The sequence below is a fragment of the Cynocephalus volans genome, chromosome 11 (genome assembly GCF_027409185.1).
Source record: "Cynocephalus volans isolate mCynVol1 chromosome 11, mCynVol1.pri, whole genome shotgun sequence".
In the NCBI taxonomy this organism is placed as follows: Eukaryota; Metazoa; Chordata; class Mammalia; order Dermoptera; family Cynocephalidae; genus Cynocephalus; species Cynocephalus volans.
In genome coordinates, this window is record NC_084470.1 from 118,102,250 (window position 1) to 118,107,071 (window position 4,822).

Here is a 4,822-nt window from a genome sequence, read left to right on the forward strand (position 1 = left end):
TTTTCTCTTTGTGTAAAACTTAATTCCTTCGTAAAATGCCAAGCTTTTTTGAAAAAGGGTTCTTAGTATCATACATATTTCCTCCAGGGTAAATACTTCTCTGTTTATAATATGTGTCAAGGGCCTTCTTTATAAGAATTACCAAATCTGTTTACGTTGTAGTATTTTTTTTTTTTGGAGGTTTTCTTTTACTTCCTTTTGTCTTTCAAGAGGAGGCAAGTAGCATTTACATTTTCTAGGAGAATATAGCTGTACTTACCCATTTTTGCACTTTAGAATTATCCAACAGAGAACAAGGATGGCTAAAATAAAGATCATACCAAGGGAAATACCTAGGCAGTAAAACATGGTAATTAAATGCATGGAAAATATAACCCGTAGGTTTTAAACACTATCTTAATATGTAGTCCCACTAGGGGTTGCCAAGGTTTTCTTTTCTTTTACTTGTAGATATAAAATCGGTTTTACTCCGGGTTTAATTTAGAGTATGTCTTACTACCACAGAATTATAGTTGAGGGGTGAGCAGAGAAGTTTTGTAACCTTTAGTACAACAACAGTCTTTCAACAGGTAGCTGAGCACCAGCAATGGGACTGCCGGGCTTCAGCTCTCCACCGCCCTGTCCATGTTTCTTGTGTAAGACATAAGACACAGTCTCTCCTCTGCAACAGAAATTCCCTTGGAAGCAAACTCTGTTGCAAAACTATTCTCAGGAAACTGGTCCTGTGGCTTTCAATTTGTGCAAGTGAGCACAGCTACCATCTGGAAGCATATTCCCAGATTACAAACCAAACAGGAAGTTGCATTCTCCAGTCACGTTAAAATAAAGAATTTTGACACTGAAGAATAGTTATTAATTCATAATGGTTTAAAGATAGTATAGAACCTTTGATGAAGAATACTCTATATGCATACAAGGATGCCAATTTCACCATAAGTTTGCCTAAACTTATTATTTCTTACTAATTGAATTTATAAGATATATTGATCCCTCTTTTTACATTTCATGCATTATAAGTGGATACTTACTGTTAAGAATGCTAGAATTCCTCAGCAAACCCTTCATAAAACTTACCAACTATGAGAGCATCATGTGATCCTAAAAGGAAGACAAAAGCCACAAAAACATCAAACTGGCACACATACAATTGAACAGGAGCTCTCAGCCACTGATAATTCATCCTGACTTTTCTTCAGTACTCAATGTAATTTTTAAAAAAATATGGAACACTTCACATGTTCACATGAATTTGCATGTCATCCTTACACAGGGGCCATGCTAATCTTCTCTGTATCATCCCAATTTTAGTTATGTGCCACCAAAGTGAGCACTCAGTCTAATTTTTATTCTAATATAAAAAGCCATTGGTTTCACTCAAACAATCTCATTTTACCTTGTGCAGTCAGAGAAGACTTTTTTCTGTTTAAATTAAAATTTTTGTCACAAAAGTAATTTAATTACAGCAGAAAATGTATGAAACAGAACAACAACAAAAAATCACCTATAAATCCTAATACCCCTAAACATTTTGTACATTCACTTCTGGTACATTTTCCCATGCCTCTAAGTTTTTACATAATATATAATAGAAATGCAAATTAAAACAGAGGCAAACTAATATAATCTATTATAGTGGATGCACCATAGTGTATTCAATGATTTGCATTGTACATTTATGTTGTTTCTAGTTTCTTTGTCATAAAACCTTTATTAAAAATGCATAAAATATTTTTATAATTTACCTTATATCATTAGAATGGATTCCTAGGAGGGCTAACTGGCATGAATAGTTGTATTATTCTCTACACTGCATAATTGTTTTTCAAAAGGGTTTTTGCCAATTTACGATGGTACCCTTCAACATACAAGGATATCAGTTTCGTTGCATCCTTTCTTTTTATTGAGTGTCCACATTAAAATCTTTTTGTTGGTGTTAATTTAATGGGGAGGGGATACCTTGTTCTTTCCTTTTGCATTTCTTCAGTTCTAGTAAGCTTAGACAGTTTCCATACATTTTTGTGCCAAGATAAAAAATATATATATATTTACACCCTTTATCTAAATCCTGCATGCTAAGATAGTTTCTGCATTTTCCTGCTCTTCTTCCAGGGCTTTGTTGTGTAGAACTGTATAGAACTGAAGAAACCTCATTTACCTTAGAAATGATATGGAGACTTTTGTGAAATAAAAACCAGAAAGTCAGGGGAGTAATAGGAGACAGATAAGCCAATTTGTGCTGGCACATTTGAGAGACAGTCTGGATAGAAGAGAGAGAAGCTAGGTTCCAGGAAAGCAGTTGCTCTAATAAATGGGACCCTGGGGAACAGAAAAAGGTAAAGTGGATTTTAGGAAATTTTTACAAGTTCACATAGTATAATTCTTCTCTAAGCCTCTCTGAGAGATTTTCAGTAAAAACTTCTCTTAGTTTTTACATCTTTTAGGCAGTTGAACTTATTTGTGTTGTATGCAACACCATGCTTATGTCAGTCTTGAGACAGCACAGTTAAATATGGGTTATATGTATTAATTCTGGCCTTAATAGGAAGCTCAAGGTCACCCCTTACTCTGAGGAAGATGTTGATATGAGTCAGGCCTCTGATATAATTGGGCCATCGATAGGGGATGTGGTGGATCTGAGAATCCAAGAAATTCTTTATTCCCTGCTGCTAGTACTCAGAGATTCCTTTTCCTGTTTGGATTGCTATTCTGTCTCAAAACTCCCTATGGTGTATTATTCCAAGCCTGGACCACCTCCCCAATTGACTTCCCCAGCCTCCTTTTTAGGAAGGCCTAGGACTGGTATCTTTAGCAATCTATCCTAAGCCTTAGGAAAAAATCCTCTTGTTTTTTTTTTTTTCTTTATTTTCCATGATCTCATATTTCTATGCCTGTTCTTACTACGAAGTCATGGGATTTCAAAGACCAAGACTGGATACGAGATAGGATACAGAGACTAGGGACCAGAGTGCAAAGGGGCCTGTGTTTAGCCTGGGTCTTAGTCCAGAGGTACAAAAGGAGTTCACATGTGGCCCAGCCCAATTCGTGAGGAGTCTATACCAAGGTCTGAGTTATGAGATAAGTTATGAGAACATGCTGGTTTACAGTTACTGGATCTATTCTTATTCTTTGCATATATCTCCTTCATCAAACTTAAGAACTGCTTATTGTCTGGTGTTTGGGATCTTCGTCTAAGCTTTCCCTTTCACTATGACTAATACTAGAATTTTCTCTCTTGCTGAATTATATACTTACGGCCTATGTCCATTTATTTATTGTTAAAATACATGGTCTCTACAGATAGGTAGATTGCCTGGTTGTACCCAAACTACCCCAGTTCATGGTCTTGGGCGAGTTACCTAAATCCTCTGTGTCTCAGTTTTCACATCTGTTAAACTGAATAAGAATACTACCCTCCTCATAGGTCGTTGTGTGTATTAAATTAGTATCTATCTCTCTATCTAATCTTTGAACAGTGGTACTAAGTGATCAATATATGTTAACTTTTACAACTATTACTATTACCACAACCATCACTACTGCTACTTATATGATAACGCAATTAACACTTCGTTATATTTTCCACATATTTCCTATCTATTTACTGCCTCCTTATTTACTTTTTAAAGTACATATGTTCTAAGACAAATTGGTTAACAGATCCAAAAACTCAATACCTTTTATGATGTTTTCTAACATATTTAAGATCAAAAAGTTGGTCTGCTAGTTGTTTTACATATATATATATATATTTTTTTTTACTTTAGCTTTTCTACGGTTTGATTTTTAAAATTTTGAAACTCTTTATTGTACCTGGTATTTGTTTTAGGAGGAAAAGAAAGGTTCTAAATTTTTCCAGTGCTATGTTATTTGATAACTTTCCCTTTCCCATAGATTTATTATGTCTCTGTTATTATATCTGCAAGACACTTTTATTTTTATTTGTAATAACCCTCGTTTTCTCAATACCAGTTTTATTCTACTTATACTATTCTTGTGCTGGTGCAAAGTGATTTACATATTATGGCTTTATATTTTGTTTCAATGTCTGGTATGACTAGTTCCCCCACCATCTGAATGAACTGTAAGTTCCCAGCCTGATCTTCAGAATACTCTAAAGATGTTCAGTCAGTTAGCCAGTGAGGTTTTTTGCCAAAGTGAATATAATTTGATATTTAGGGAGCATCAAGTTTATAATTTAGAAATATTATTGTGAGTTAGATTAGTTAACACATTTAAGGGTTAACGCTGAAAAACGGATCTTGAACAATCCTGGTATATAACCATACCTTCTAAATAAGAGTCATAAGAGCTGGGGGGAGGAGAAAAGCTAGAACTAGCTTGGATTAAGAAAGGTTATTCATTATTAATTTTTGTCATCTGCTCCTTGATGTGTACAAGTCCAAGCTTCAGGATTTTCTATTTCGTACCACTGTCCCGTCACCAGCAGAGAGCTACTCTCCTACAGAGCTCTGTGATTTCTAAATCTGCTGTATCCAACAGTACTAGCTTAAAATCCTGTAGCCTACAACAGTGAGGGAGATGGCTGGCTGCTCTCTGCAGCTTGGAAGGCGCTCCCTGACTCATGCTGAAAATATTCCTTGAAGGACTACTCTCCTGATGTGCGCCTGGCTTTTAAGGGCCACAGGCTACAAATAAATCATTACTATGTGATACAGGCAACTACAGAGTGATATAGACAAAAAAGATGCTGAACGGGCCTTGAAGGGAGATGTATGGGGTGAGAAGTGTCAGGAGAGAAAGGCTGGCCTAACTTTCACTGCTGTGGGCTTTGGGGACAAAGTCGGGGCTCATATGGTTCTCC

General features: G+C 35.8%; 1 pseudogene; it reads right to left on the minus strand.

Moving 5' to 3' along the window:
- Positions 1-1,215: 1,215 nt before the first annotated feature.
- Positions 1,216-1,330, minus strand: LOC134391400 (U6 spliceosomal RNA; annotated as a pseudogene).
- Positions 1,331-4,822: the final 3,492 nt, after the last annotated feature.